Source organism: Alosa alosa, chromosome 16, assembly GCF_017589495.1.
Source record: "Alosa alosa isolate M-15738 ecotype Scorff River chromosome 16, AALO_Geno_1.1, whole genome shotgun sequence".
Classification (NCBI taxonomy): domain Eukaryota; kingdom Metazoa; phylum Chordata; class Actinopteri; order Clupeiformes; family Clupeidae; genus Alosa; species Alosa alosa.
In genome coordinates this window covers 28919081-28935240 of record NC_063204.1, presented here as the reverse complement: position 1 = coordinate 28935240, position 16160 = coordinate 28919081, and the positions used below count along the sequence as shown (strand labels likewise).

The following is a 16160-nucleotide window of genomic DNA, read 5'->3' as shown; positions in this document are numbered from 1 at the left end:
ATGATACGAGAAAAGGTAAAGGAAACTAGATTGGTAGCATAGAACAGGAAACATGGACACGATGGAGAGAAGAGGAAAGGAGAGGGGAGAGGACACGAGTAGAGAGGAAAGGAGGAGAGGACAGGAATGTAGAGGAGAGGAAAGGAGAGAGGGCAAGATACTGAGGAGAGGAGAGAGGGGGAGAGGAGAGGACAGGAGTATAGGAGAGGGGGAGAGGACACGAGTAGAGAGGAAAGGAGGAGAGGACAGGAATGTAGAGGAGAGGAAAGGAGGAGGACATGAGTGTAGAGGAGGGGGCAGTCTGCAGGTGATGAAAGAAAGAAAAAAGGTTTTGCAAATAGACTGGAAAAAAGATAATTTTAATCCACCATATGCACTTCACATATGTTAATAGACTCAATGAGGCATTCATAATTAAGAGTTTATGTTTATGCAGTATCATCTTTGTGCTATGTCCTAGTGGGCATGTTGTTCAGATCACTATTGAAGTGACCATCAGACCGGATGCACCTGCAGGTAGCCATCACACACACACACAATCTGCCTTTCTCTCTCTATTTTTCTCAGACTCCTCTGTCTCTATGCCAATGTCTACTAATAATATGTAAAATATCTTTGCTGTTTCACTGTTGACACATCCCATGAAAGAGCTCATTATTGCCTCTCAGTGTATGTTCTAATGTAATCCTGACCAAACACCAGTCAACAGGGACTCATTGTGCAATCTTAATTACTTCTGCCTGTGAACTGGACATGTTCTTGCTGCAGTGGCAATTGTATGGCCATTTCTGCTTCATGTCTTCACATTCTTAAAACGAATGTGATGTCCCTATATGGACACAGAGATGTGTTTAAAAAACAACGCAAGTTGTGTTATTTTCAACACGTATTGTGTAACAAATAAAAAAAGGAAACAACACAAACTGTGTTGTCCCTTTCTGGACATAGAGATACAATACTCAATGTATTGAGTTCCATTATCAGCATCATAGTTGGCCCCACAAGGCTTCCGTTTTAACATTCATATGTTATCTTAATACAGAGGAAGTAGATTGGGAACCAAATAGAACGTTCAAGCATTGTTTTTGTTTTTATTGTTGAAAGGGTCTATAGACTAGCTTTATGCTAACTGATGTATTCCACTCCCAGTGAATTATGCTAAGGTAGGCTGACGGTGTCTGACTGGGTTATTGCACACACAGTGAAGAAGGGGATGCATCCTCATCTAACTCTGGTGGAGTAGACAGAGAATAGCATAATCAGTGTTTATACCGGAACTGTGTTTGCATATTTAATACGTTTCATTCACGTGTTTCAACACTGCATTTCGGTCGTTGCTTTTACCTTACGCATGCCAGTTATGTATCCACCAGCTGCCTGCCTGCAGCCTACTTCCAAAACTCCAAAGCTGCTTGCTGTCAGATTTGGTTCCGAGGGCACAAGTTCAGTGTATCAACAACACTCAATAACAGTTTATGTGATGTGTTAATCAATTAAATTCCCAATAATTTCACAACAGCTAGTTCTGGAGTAGGCTATTCAACTAGCCCACTTGCTTACGACGAGACTCAGGCTGCGCAGTCGGCACCCGCTTCCTTATTTGGGTTTTGGGTTGCCAGGTTTTAGCCTATGACAAAACGGTTGAAATTGAAACTAAGTGATCGTGTATGTGTAGGGTGTATTTCATACACAATCTGGCAACCTGAATGGATCAATGATTTTAAAATGAAGTTTGATGGCCATGCAAATTACGGGAGTAGTTCCATTTCATATAAAAAAAAAAGTTTTAAGTCAAATTCCATTTCATCTTACTGGCTGATGTCTGATGAAATGTTGCGACGTGGCAGGGGAAAGTTGTCCGTATCCATTTTGGCCCGGCTCTCATCTGTCAACCATCAAACCATCAGAATAAATCAGTCCTCACTTTAAGCCTCTCTCTGCAACATCCAATTAATTCTTCTCAACCCCCCATTGCAAATTTGAAATCGAAATTTTAACACTGATAGATTTAAATCTAACACTATATGGGTGTATATATGGGGACCACCACAAAAGTGTTAAATTAACACTTCTGTAAGTGTTAGAAGTTACAACACTAACAAGGTGTTACCATTTTACACTGAGAGAGTTACACAGAAACACCAGGTTGGAGTATTTTTAACACCAGAGGACTGTTAATTCTTTCTTGAAAACAACCCCAAAAGTGTTGCTATTTAACTTAAGCCCAGTGTTAAACTGACACTAGTATAGTGATGATTGCATGTATATTATTACTTTATTGCCAAATAATGCTTCTTGTTTTAATCTCTAGAAGAGTAAAGGAGGTGTTGTATACAGTTATATACACAATAGGTTTTAGAATTGCTGTTAAACTGAATAAAAAAACAACATTCAGATGCACTTAATGTAAAAATGTACTACATTTATTTATTAAACAGCAAAACATTCTTCAGTTCATTACAAAATGCAACAGTCAGGCACTATATAAAACGACAAATCAGCTGTATGATATCTAAAGTTCAAACGGTTTATAATGCTGCAAATCATCTTTTTTAACAATATAAAAATGATGAAGTTCTTTAAACCTCAAAAGCGTAAAGATGCTCGACATAAACAGTCTCCATATCTATCAGAATAAAATGTATGTTGTGTTTTTGTAGAATTATTGGCACCAGTTATTGCCATGCAGTGTCCCATAAACGTAACACCTATACATCATTCATCAACTTTGCTTGCAATGCCTTTACTTTTGGGCTCTCTTTGGTGGTCTGCAGGAATGTAAAAAAGTTGCTTAGAGATTTGTTGCAACTCAAACTGAAAACAAAATGAACCTTGAAAAGCTTGTCGAATGTTGCCAGAGAGGTGTTTCCTTGGCATGGAATGGGCTTCTTATCCATGGCTATGTAGAAACTGTTGATGGCTCGCTTGGAGGTTCCCAAAGCTAGCAGATATGGCTGCCGATGTTCATCTTCATTCAAGTGCTCATCAAGACTCTGGCATGACTGGAGGAAACATAAGAGAAAGGATTATAATCGAGTCCTCATCTTTCTACCAGATGAAAGGTGACAGGATGTGCATCAGCAGGAGTAAAGTGGATATATCACTGTCCCAGCCAGGGTTAGGATGGGGTTTGGAGGAGAGTCATAAAATAACTATTTAATTATTCAGATTGAACAGTCATGCATAAAAAAGGTATTTTGACAACTTAACTTCAAATTAATATCCAGAAATACTGGTCATTTCCTAAAATGGCAACTAAAATGTTAAACTCCATTACTCCATACAATTACCTTGTAAGTTGTCTACAGACAAGTCCATTTGTCCCTGGCAGACTGCAATAGGTGTTGCAGCAATGGTGTTGGTAGCTTGTAGTGCAGGTCTTTCTTTTATCAGCTTGGGTTTGTATGAGGGCCATCTTTCCAGATGTCTTGCAGATGTTTCAGATCCAACGAGAAGGCATAAGTCTTGAAGAACCTGAAACATTAAAGAACACTCAGTACAACTTAGAATGGGGCAAAAAGCAGAACACTGTTGAAATTGACAACCTTGTCAGCAATCACACACACACACACACACACATCCGTTAGGCTAGATTAAATCTCAGGGATAGGCGACTCTAGCAAAGAGGGAAAATGCAACACATTCATGTACATTTGCAAAAATAAACAAAAGCTCCACAATTTCTTCTGTGCCTTTGCAAGGCAACTGTATAAAACCCCAAACCAAGCAAAATACCTTCATCAGAATCATGGATGACTAAGCACATGTCCTTGGTAACCAGATCTGGAAACACATCAGCATCCACTTCCGTTCCTCAGTCACTGTCAAGGTTTTGTCTTCATTTATGGAGAACTTTGCCCAGACTACAAGATAAATAAATAAATATATTAGTATTATCCAAAATATACTGTGGTAGAGCACATACTACATAGAAATCAGCATTGACATTTCTTTGCCCAACTCCAATATTGTTTGCCTAGAAGCATTTACAACAAACACTATCAATTTAAAAAAAGTCAATGTTTGTACACATATAAATACCATACGATGCAAAACACTAATGTGAAAATTTTAATTTCCTTTATATAGATCCCAAACATAAAAATGAATGGACGTCGTTGTCGTTCTTTCCGCATGGATGGATGGATTCTGCATAAAGTTACATTTATGAACAAACAGATGGCGTAATTGGGAAATGAAAACCGGCTGTCTTTTCCCCCTTTTAAGGAGCTGTGCAGATACTCGCTCACATTCTGTTTTTGTAGAGACAGTCGTGAAACGTAGCCTACTATGCTGCACATCTAGGACAGTAACGTTAGCTAATTTCAGCTAACATCATCCCCTTCAGTCAACCATTTCACTTTAAATCATGTTGTCACCTCGTTGTCGTACGACAACGTTTGCCTACCTGAGACTTACTCGCTAGTAGGCTAGCATGGTACTATCAGAGAATGTCTAATAAACGTAAACGGGCTCTGGTAACGTTACTATCAAACTTACCCCATGATGAACATTATCCAAGCGGCTCACATATCCTGACAATCATCGTATCCACTTAATGTTATATCTGTTGATGGAAAAGGCAAACAATCACATTCTTCATTTTAGGTAACTTTGTTCGCTAGCTAAATTATCTATCTTAGCTACTAGCAACTACGTCGGTAACGTTGACGTTAGCTGACTGACCACGTAAATGTCATTTCAATGAATGAATGTAACTGGTTAGCTAACGTTACCTAGTTTAGCACACCATAACGTTACAGCTAATAACGTTAGCAGCCTGTAAGCTTAACCAACAAGGATGGTGATGTAGATGTATTAGATTAAACGTAGGTAGACATCGCAAAATCAAATAAATAAATAAAACAAGGACAACACATTACACCACACTAAGTCAAACACACATAATGTAATTTAGTGTTATCAGCTAAAAGTTTGGACAATGTCTCACTCAATGCTAAGGTAGCTATACAGTACGTTGACAACGGGCGGGAAAGCAACTTCTAAGTCTACAGTTTCATAAAGAAGGTCTGAGAGTGCAACACAACGTCTAATATACATATTTTACCAACGAATGCCAAAAATAGATTAATTTAATAACTTACCACACAGAATTGTCCACAGCTTGAAGAGAAGTCTGCTATCCTGCAGGGGGGTTTGAGAAATGGCGGACTGCGCTGGAAGTTTGGTTTGAGCAATTTGCAAAATATCCCGGATGGAACTTGTTACACCCAATTGGTGTTTATTAGTCGGAACGCCGCAAATTAACACTGGCTTTTGTATCATATCTACACCAAAAGTGTTGAGAGTTTAACATCTATCACTGCAACAGTGTTTATTTGTCATAACACCATAAATATAACACCCGTGAATTTGCTGTGTATGTTATATACTCAGAGCAAGATAGGCGAAAGGCGATGCATTTTTTAAAAAGCTTTAAAGAGCAAAGGGAGAGAAATAGTTGTACTGATGAATAAAGTCCCTGGTAATCTAGTTCAGTAATTAATGGGAAGCTGTCTGTGGTTGATCAGTTCACTACTAGTAGAGTTTTGATTGAACGTGTGCTTTCTGCCCTTTGGACCCAAACGCCACAATTCTCTCGCCCGGGGTGTAATTCAACCGCTTTACCGCTCTTTTCCTAACTTTGTGCTCTACTGTTTATTTACCTGTACTTTTTCAGACGGCGTATGTTTGAATAGGTGTGTGTGAACTTGTGTGTGGGTGAGTGCGTGTGTGTGTGTATGTGTCCTTCTTACTGGAAGCTGGCCTTTGGTTCTTTTCCCAAGGATGAAGAAACATCTTTCAGTGTCAAGGCAGGCATTGGATGACTAAAATAATTTTAAAATAAATTCATGGAACCAACCTGGGATCAGATGTGAGGGGTGTATGTACAAACCTTTATGTTTTTAATTTTTTTTACCTACAGGAGCATTGTCCAGGTCAAAAGGCTTTGGGTTTGATTTCATCTTGGATGATTTCATTTGACGGTTTAACCTTTCAAATGGACGAGGGTTATGTTTTTGTGACTTGGTTGAAGAGAGGGTAGAAAATGCATGAAAAGTCCACCGCCCGGCTGTGTGCAAGCCAGCCACCAGAGAGATAGAGCTGGGAGATGTTGTCCATAAGCTGAGAAATTCACTATACTTGGTCTTGGTCTGATTCAATTGATCACATTGTCTTAATAATGGGGAAATGCAGTGTAATTTCAAAGGGAATATTCTGTGTAAGCTCAATAACTCTGTTATGATTGATGTAATTATAAGGCAGCTCCTGGAAAGACTATGGCTGGAAAGGTTAACCCTTAAAGGTGTACCGTCACTCTGGCAAAGCCAATTTTCAAGGAATTTTTTGACCGTATTTTTTCGTTTAATCAACACAAATAATACAAACCGACTCACACATGAACAGGCTGCATGTAAAACAAAATGTTTAGGAGTAAAAACTTTAAAGGCAACACCAGGCAAGCCTGATGCTTTTTCTCTACGAAACTCCCCCTCGCTTTTCTTTGCATCTTCCATCAAGGATTTTCGCTGCTTCTTCGCCGGCTCTGCCATTATACACACGTTTGCAACAATCGCTAGCATTTCGTTAGCCTGCCTCTGTGCTGTGGATGCAGGATGTAAACTGATCCTGCTTCGGTTGGCGGGTACGATACACTGAACTTGCAAGCGGGATATTCTTCCTACAGGCAGTAGGAGCGGGCGAGAGAGTCTTCATTCGCCCTGTAATGAGTCATTTAACCATATACCGACGAAGATGAGTAATTAACACGAAAACGTTGCCTGGTGTCCCTTTAAATTACTCTGACCAGAGCACCTAAATTAGGTCTTTATTTGATCTTTTCAGAAATGTTTGTCATGACTAGTCAAGTCAAGTTTATTTAAATAGTGCATTTCATACACAGAGGTCATTCAATGTGCTTTACATAAACAAAAGCAAACAGTAATAGCAATTAAAAGCATAGAATGGCAATAGTCAAAGAATAGTTTAAAAAGTGAAGATCATATAAAAAAGAAAACATAAAACACACAAGGTAAAATCATTTAAAAATAAAGAATAATTAAAAAGGCAAAATAAAAGACACAAGGTAGAATAATTTAAAGATTCAGAATTTGTAACTCAGTGCAGTAATCAAAAAGGCATCCCTGAGAACACTTTGGTCTTACGTCTAGATTAAACAATTAATTTTTACCTTTCTCCAGTTCATCCAGCTGTTCTCTGAGTGACTAAGATTTCCGGTAATTTTCTGGAAAGTGTAATAACACTAACGGAAAATGAAACAAAGGCGATTTTCTAGGCTGATTTGACATGGAACTACAGTATACTCTCATTCCGGCGTAATAATCAAGGAATGTTGCGAGCATACCATGGGCGCAGCAGCACAAGATCACACAGGATCTGAAAATCCAGGACCTTCCATGGTACTTGGTCCTGTTTGTCCTTAACTTTCTTGAATTTTAATGGAGCAATGTCATCCATAATATTTGCCTTTTTTTAATTAAAATGATCCAATAAATCTTCAACCGAATCTGATAGTGGACTTGACATCTGTGAAAGTGCTTGCTCAAAGAGAGCACTTGTCTTATCATTTATGATTCTTTTTCATCATAGATCTTGATTCTTCTTTTTCATCATAGATCTTGTTCTCAAAACTACTGTCAGTACCATTTCTATTGCAGGGACCCTGCAAATATCATACAACAATATGGCAATCAAAGTAGGTGATTTGCTCCCTGCTGCTGCCATCAGAATTTCCCACTGCACATTCCGTGCTATGGGCTGGCTGATAATATCAACTAAGAGGTTGTTGCTGCTTGAGAGATCCTTCTGAACGGGGAAGGGAAGCGGGTGGAGGTGCCCTGCACTTTTTTGGTGCTAAAGATCTTAGGCTAGTAAAACACTGTCTGTCTGTTGACGGTCTTGGGCTAATAAGGCAGCAGTCATCAGTCTCTGCATTCTTGCAGGGAACATCATGTGCTTTCGTGGGGATGGTGATGGGTATTGAGGAGATCATGGGGGGTTTCATTGGGTGATGGGGTGGAGATGGTGATGGAATATTAGGAGGGTTTGGGTGGCCTAAGGAATTTGATTGGGTGGAGTGGTGATTGGGTGTGGATGGCGATGGGAAACGTCTAGGTTAGCGGGTAACCGGGTATTTGGGGCAGCCGTGGCCTACTGGTTAGCGCTTCGGACTTGTAACCGGAGGGTTGCCGGTTCAAACCCTGACCAGTAGGAAGCGGCTGAAGTGCCCTTGAGCCAGGCACCTAACCCCTCACTGCTCCCAGAGCGCCGCTGTTGTTGCAGGCAGTTCACTGCGCCGGGATTAGTGTGTGCTTCACCTCACTGTGTGCTGAGTGTGTTTCACTAATTCACGGATTGGGATAAATACAGAGACCAAATTTCCCTCACGGGATCAAAAGAGTATATATACTTATACTTAACCACGGTTCCCTGAATGAGGGGACGAGTCGCTGCGTCGAAGACGCTATGGGAATGAGTCCCTTTAGAACGACCTACTGAAGCTGTATAACACCAAAGATCCAATCACCTGGCTCCAGGCACGCACGCCCTAGACCTGCCCTCATGGCTAGCCTATAAGTATACGTGACGTGCCTGCGTACTTCCTCAATTATTGCTTCAGCGCGACCAAAAAAATGGAAGCGCACGGCTAAGCGGCGCAGCGTCTCGTTCCCTCATACGGGAAACCATAGTTACCCGGTAACCTACACGTTCCCCTTCATATCGGTCACGAGACGCTGCGTCGAAGACGCTATAGGAATGTTGTAGCACCGCGCCGTGCGCATCCTCTCTCCGGAAACAACACAGTCCACTACTTTTGTATGGGCTAAAACAAGCCAGCTAAATCCCTGTCGAAGCCACACTGAGCACACTATGAGCAAGCGGAGCCTTCGATACATCCAGATTATAAAAAACGTACGATATTGCTAGGGGAATTCTAGCTAGCACTTGCGCAAAGCGGTTCCAGTGACATGTCACGCGTGAAAACCCAGGATGTGGCCATGCCCCGAGTCGAGTGAGCCCTTACCGTCGAGGTGGGGGTCTTATCCGCACTCTCACAAGCCATCCGTATGGTGTCCACAATCCAGTGGGACAGGCGCTCCTTGGATAGCGTACCATCTTTCTGTCTCCCTCCGTAACATACAAATAACTGATCAGTGGAGCGCCACGCTTGCGTGCGCGACACATATATCCTTAGTGCAGACAGTGCAATCTTTCTGCTTTCTCTGAATCAAACGGCGGGGGAGAGAACAACGTCAACTCCAGCTTCTGCCTAGTGGTAGAAGATGAAAGGACTGGGCACGAAAACCTGCCTTAGGGAGAAGAGTGACTATTGTACGTTTTCCGCAAAGCTAATGCATGACGGATGCACCGACATAGCATGTAACTCACCCACTCGCTTGGCCGAGATCAAGGCTAGTATCAACGCCAAAATGACACAATGCGCATAGAAATCTCCTGTATAGGCTCAAAAGGCGAACCAGTCAGGGCTTGCAGTACCAACAATAAATCCCACCTCGGGGCCAGTGACGCCACCGCTGGACGCAGCCTTCTAACATCCCTCATAAACCTAGAAACCAACGCATGTTTCCCCACAGACGTCTGATTAAATTGAAGGAATTCTAATATCACCTCCACGCCGCAGTGCGTGGGGGCTTCACCATGCTACTTACACCAGTTCTCAAATACACGGCACTTATGTCATACAAGGAGCGTGTAGGTATTGCCCCTGACCTTGAAATTGTATCTATAACTGCTTGAGATAGTCCTGTGTTTAACAAGTATTCCCTCTCAGGGGACAGACCCACAGTTTCCAACGCTGCGGGGATGGGTGCCACACCGTTTCCCTGGCTTGCATTAGTAAATCTCTGCACACAGGATTTTTCCCTGGGGAGCCTTTGGTCAGCGATATCAGATCCGCAAACCATGCTTGACTCTCCCACCGGGGATCTACTAACAGCACTGACATTCGTTCGGTTCTGATTCTGTCCAGCACTGCTTATATCAGGCAAATCGGGGGAAAGACATAAAGAGACATGCTCGGCCACTGATTTGCTAATGCATCCACTCCGAGAGGGGCATCTCTGTTGCGTATTGAAAGACCATAGGGGACAGTGGGCCGTTTCCTTCGAAGCGAAGAGGTCCACTTGTGCTTGGCCGAACCTCTGCCATACATATATTTATTTATTTTTATTATACAAGGCAGGCGCCACTCCCCTGGGACCAGACCTCCTCCCGATACCATGCCCGCTTCATAATTCGTTTCACCTGGGAGATGAATCGCCCAGATAGAGTGGAGTCGAGTGTGGGCCCACAAGATCATAGATATATATAATAAAGGCTAGATGTCTCGTCCGCGCTGCTGGCCAATGGAGGTCGACGTCCGCACCTCGCAGCCATCTTGCCACAGTCAGCTCGCTAACTCATAACATTGTGTTTCAATAGTGCACTGTAATGACAGGTAGTGACCTGAAGGTGTCATTGTTATAGCCTGGGGGTTGATATACCTTACACCAGGTACCACAGAGCCCACCAGATAGCTTGCCTGTGACAAGATGGCCGCCGGTGATGCCGTTAGAGACTCCGCCATAAGACATCTAGTGTTTATTATATATATATGGGTGGTTGACATGAACTCAAATTCAAAGTGAAAAAAAATATAATTAAAAAATATATGTCAAATGATTATATGTGAATAATGCATATTATTCACTTTTTGGTGTGGTAGTCCTAAAATGCGTCCACCGGTGCAACAAAATAAAAAATGTCATTATTTAATTCAGAGAATGTTGGAAAGATAAGATAGATGAGCCCAAGGCATATTAGTTTGCCCCAACTATATTTCCACATCAAACATACCCCCAAAAAATTCAGAATTATGTTATTTATATACTATAAGATGTACACATAGAGACTTCACCCAGATGTCTGGGTTACATTCATTATATTTAGTATAAAACCCAAGGAATCTTCATTTCATCCTTATAGCTGCATAGTAATTATTATACTATCCAACACTTTTTACATACATTTTTCATTAAAATACCTTTTCCACTCACAATTAAATTTGTTGTACCACAGGACATGCCGTTGCACCATTGGACAACAGAGTACTAGTATGCCCATTATTATTTTAAATTCAGTCAAATTTTTAGTACAACACAGGTAAAATATTTTTTTCTGATAGCCATACTTTCACATAATCATGATTGGAATTCATCTATAAAATAACTGGGTCAAATTCATTGAACAACCCATCAGCATAGTGTGTTTGTGTGTGAGGGAGGAGAGTGTGTGTGTAAGGGAGGGAGGAGAGTGTGTGTGTGTGTGTGTGTAAGAGAGAGAGCAGTGTGTGTGTGTGTGTGTAAGAGAGGGAGGAGTGTGTGTGTGTGTGTAGTAGAGTGAGTGGTGTTAGTTAGGGGTGGGCGATATGGACACAAAATAATTTCTCGATATTTTTTGTGATTTTTACGATAACGATAATTAGTCGATATCCTTTAAAAAAATATTTTGTTAAATAAAGTCTGAGTTACTTTACCGCTAATTATTTATGAATAGCATCATTACAATAATAACCAATAACCTAACCTGTGACTTTTTAACCAAATCAACAAATGCATTGTCACTCTATGACACATTTCCAATTCTGCCCCCACTTGGGTGTGTGGCAATGACATGGTCTAGCCAGCTACATTAGAGAAGATGAATCGGCCTAACAGTTTCCCAAGAGAAAGTCTGAGGCTGAAGTTCCTTTCAAACGTTTACATAGGATTCACTGTAAAACTAAGCAGACCAACAGAGTACATTTCAGTTATTTCCTTCTATGTTTTGTTTATGAGCACTAGCCTTCCAAGAGGCTACCATTCCAAGTTACAGAATAGAAATGAATGTGTTAGCTTATGGCTAATGTATATGAGAAATCCCATAGAGATCCTAACGTTAGCATAATCGGTAAACGTAGATATTTACAGCGAACTTCAGTCCATTTACAAAAGAGTTACTTGAGAATAGTTCTTTGTTTACAACTGACTATTAAAATACTCAAAGGCTAATGTTTTCTCTCCATATAATACAGTGTAGGGAAAACTTGACAAAAGTAGCCGCATAAAATCCCAAGTAGGCTACTCTCGCTGCACAAAATAAACATTAGGCGTGCGTGGGACAATGTTGTGACCCACTAGTGATCACGTGATACTTGCTCTGCTGCAGCCAGGGGCTTCTCCCACATACACCTCCTGGGAATGTATGAGTCTTAAATGCGTGATTTCGAGTGTTTTTTCCCCATAAGTAATTTAAATACTCGATATTGTCAAATTGCACATTGTTAAAACAACAATCACGATATTATCGCAGACGATATATATCGCCCACCCCTAGTGTTAGTGTGTTAAAGAGAGGGACGATAGTGTATGTGTGTGTATGTGAGGGAGAGTGTGTGTGTGAGTCTTTGTGTTAAAGAGGGAGGAGAGTGTGTCTGTGTGTGATGGAGGATGTGTGTGTGTGTGTTTGTGTTAGAAAGAGGGAGGAGAGTGTGGGTGTTTATGTGTTTGTGTGTGTATGAGTGGTAGTGGAGTTAAAACAGGTAAGGTGTGTGGGGGTGTGTGTGAGTGTGTGGTGGTGGGTTAAAGACAGCAGGTAGAGTATGTATGTGTGTGGGGCAGAGTGTGTGTGTGTGTGTCACTTTTTATTTATTTATTCATGCTAAAGTGCAAGACTATACAAGAGCACGAAAAGCAGCATGAAAGGGCGATCCCTAAGAAGCAAGAAATGCTTATAGCGGGGACCCATTTTACTCTTTCAATAGATAGATAGATAGATAGATGGATACTTTATTGATCCCCAGGGGAAATTCAAGAGTGGCTTGGCCATTAATAGAGAGACAGGTATTTTCCACATTATTTGTATTTTTTGTGGAGCGAAATATAATATAGTTTGTTTTAATGATATTTAGTGATAATGTGTTGCATTTAAACCAAGTGTCCACTTTCAACAACCCCTTGTTTGCAGTTTCCTGCAAGTCAAGAAGATTTTTGTGAGACAGGATCAGGTTGGCATCATCTGCAAATAACACTTTATGAAAGGCATCAGAGACTTCTAGGTCATTGATATAAAGGGTGAACATAAGAGGCCCGAGTATGGATCCCTGGGGGACCCCAAGAGTAATAGTTTTCTGAACTGATTTATGGTCATTTATAAGTACGAACTGCTCTCTATTCTTAGGGTAGTTTTGAACCATCTCCATGCTGTGCCTCTGATCCCATAATGCTGCAGTTTGATAAGTAAAACATTGGAATCAATGGTATTGAATACTTTCGATAGATCCAGAAATATCCCAATAGCCTGTTTGTTGTTGTCTATGGCATGACTGATGTTTGATGATGCATGATGTAGTCATGCAGGTAGTGTTTTGTTTTTTAAAGCCGTACTGAGAGGGTTATCAGCCTCTCCCTAAACTTCCTGGACCTTTCCTTGGTGGTCATCTCAGTCTCTCACTTTCAACATGGAAATCAAACTAGCTTTAACAAAACAGGGAAGGAAGGTTTTAGTTGACGGGCCATCCAAATGCGGCCGTCCATTAACCTCCATTCATTTTTTGCTTTCACTATGGTAAGGTTCATTATGATAGGAGTAAAGGAAAAAAATAAATTAAACTGACTTCATGTTGTACTATAGGACAGTGCATTGCACCAGTGGACATTTTCGAAATCAATGCTAGTTTGCGGCCTAGCTATATGAGAGACATTCTTCATCCTGAGTAACAGTGTTAAGGTTTACATTATTTTCAATGATCAATCAATGTAAATTGATAAAAATATTCAGATCAATACTTAAATTGCGTTGTACCAAAGGACTACCTTAAGACGACCAGTTCCAACACTGCACGGAAATAGTAATATTATGAAAATATTTGAGACAGAATTGACCTTGTGTGCAGTCCATCTGCTCCAGTGATGTCTTCTGTCCTTTCCTAATTCTGGAAGGACCGCCTCAGTAATGGGGTGGTCACATTAATGTCTGTTTTATATCCACATAATGTATGTTGCTCCAGAAGGACACCAGTTTTATGGACAAAATGTAATGTGTCATAATAACTCTACAGAGGAACCTTAACACTTATAACCTCTAGATTCATTAAGTAAACACTCGTATGACATGCATTCAAGTATTTGAATGTATTTAGATTAATTTTTCATTAAATTACAATCGTTTTAAGATAAGTAATACTACGAGGACAGTTGCACCGGTGGACAAATGCCATGTTCAAAACAGAATATTTGCACAGTTGAAGAACGATACTCATTGTTTGCAGATGGATTGGATGTAGAAGAATGAACTGCATATTAAAAAATGAATTTTAATGAAATATTATCAAATTTTAGTTATATTTGTCACTGGGAACACAAAAATTGAGCGTCACGTCAACCACCCATATATATCTATGCACAAGATAGTCTCCCTTGTCACTGTCATCATGGAGGCCGACCGAAGAACCACCCTGGTGGTTTAAGCTACCGCTGCGATGTCTGAACGGACCAAAACGTGCGCAATAATCTGCTGGAAGTAATTCAGGGCAAGCTTGACCGCCAGAAGTTCCAGGATGTTCTGGATGTCTGACCATCCGCCTTTGACACACCGCACCCCAGCCCTAGGATGCGTCCGTGGTAATTACAATGTGTGCAGAAATTTGACCCACGCGTGCACTTTTGAGATGAACTCTCTTGTCCCGCCACGGCTCCAGCGCCTGTACTAGATTGATTGTCACAGTTAACTCTTAGAACCCTAAGCTGTTTTTAGGGCATTTTCACTACCTTTATTCATAAGGATTTATTCTGGTCATTGTAAGAGCAACACACATATTATATATTGTTTTTCTAGGCCAGGGGTCGGCAACCCGCGGCTCCGGAGCTGCATGCGGCTCTTTGATCCCTCTAATGCGGCTCAGCTTTTGAAAATAATTAATAAGTAGTTAATTAAAATGTATTTTATTTTAGTTTGTTCATTTTCAAAATGTAATATTGTAGCTCTATCTGAGTAGCCTAATTTATATAACTTTCCACCTCACTTGACTCCATAACCGTAGCCTGCACAATATTGGTAGGCCTACATTACACAGGCCTACGGTTCGTTGCCATGTCAATATTAAACAAAATCACTGATTTCCCTCCATTCCAGTCAACGAGAACACTTTAATTGTTATTGTTGATGTGTGCACTTGCTGTAGGCTAGATAAGGAAAATGTCAAAAAAGAAACGTCAGCAACCACAGCTTGCGAGCGCGAACACAAGCGGGCTGAAATGGGAAAGTTTCCATCTGAAGACTGATTCTGAAAACGCAAAATTAACTGCCCGTTATCGCACACTGCAACAAGTTAGTATTGCTGTGTTAACCCTATTCCACTTGCATGTGAGAAATCTTTCTCACATATCAAAAATATAAAGACAAACCTGTGCTCACGTTTAAGGGCAATTCTGCGCAAAACTGTCACATCCATAACGCCAACACAATGCCATGGTAGGCTGTTTAGTTGGTGCTATGGATATATGACAGTTTTGCGTGGAGTTGCCCTTAAATGATGACAGCCTCAATTCTTGCATTTCACCTCACTGAATATGAGCCAGCCAGACTCCAAGGCCATCACCAAATCTAATCTCTGGTAGGCCTAATGTTCAATTTCACCAATGACATGTCAACGAAAATTGAGTGTGTTGTTAATGATGTTACTTTGCAAAGGACACTGGGAAAATAGGGGGTGGTGTTTAGCAGGTGAATGCAGAGAAGTATAGACTGTAAATATGATGCAATTTGATTTAATTTCATGATTTCTCATACTTGATTGTACAGACAAGTGTGTAGTCTCTTTGGAAAGCCCCACTTCTGCTCTGTCATGCAATAAAGGTTTCATCTCGCTGCGATGAACAGTTCCGGAGCAATGTAACAGAGAAGAAAGGATGTGTTTTTTGACGCCCTTTGCGTCAATCGGGTTCTAAGGGTTAAGCGTTTGTGCTTGTCCCATAACCGGATGCAATTTGTGTGCATTGAACCACCGCTGGACTGGGCGCAGATACAGCAGGCCTAACAGTGTTACAGACGAGGCCGTTGTTAGCAAACCTACAGTAGGAGCCTCTGAAAATATTGTGTGG

The 16160-nt window shown here is 40.9% G+C and overlaps 1 long non-coding RNA gene across 1 annotated transcript; it reads right to left on the bottom strand.

The window, feature by feature from the left end:
* Nucleotides 1–2213: 2213 nt before the first annotated feature.
* LOC125309649 lies at nt 2214–5180 on the bottom strand. Its single transcript, XR_007196163.1, has 5 exons — nt 5106–5180; nt 4501–4567; nt 3736–3863; nt 3291–3474; nt 2214–3002 (listed from the first exon to the last, which is right to left on the bottom strand). It is a non-coding gene; the product is annotated as an uncharacterized LOC125309649 (long non-coding RNA).
* Between the last annotated feature and the right edge of the window lie 10980 nt (nt 5181–16160).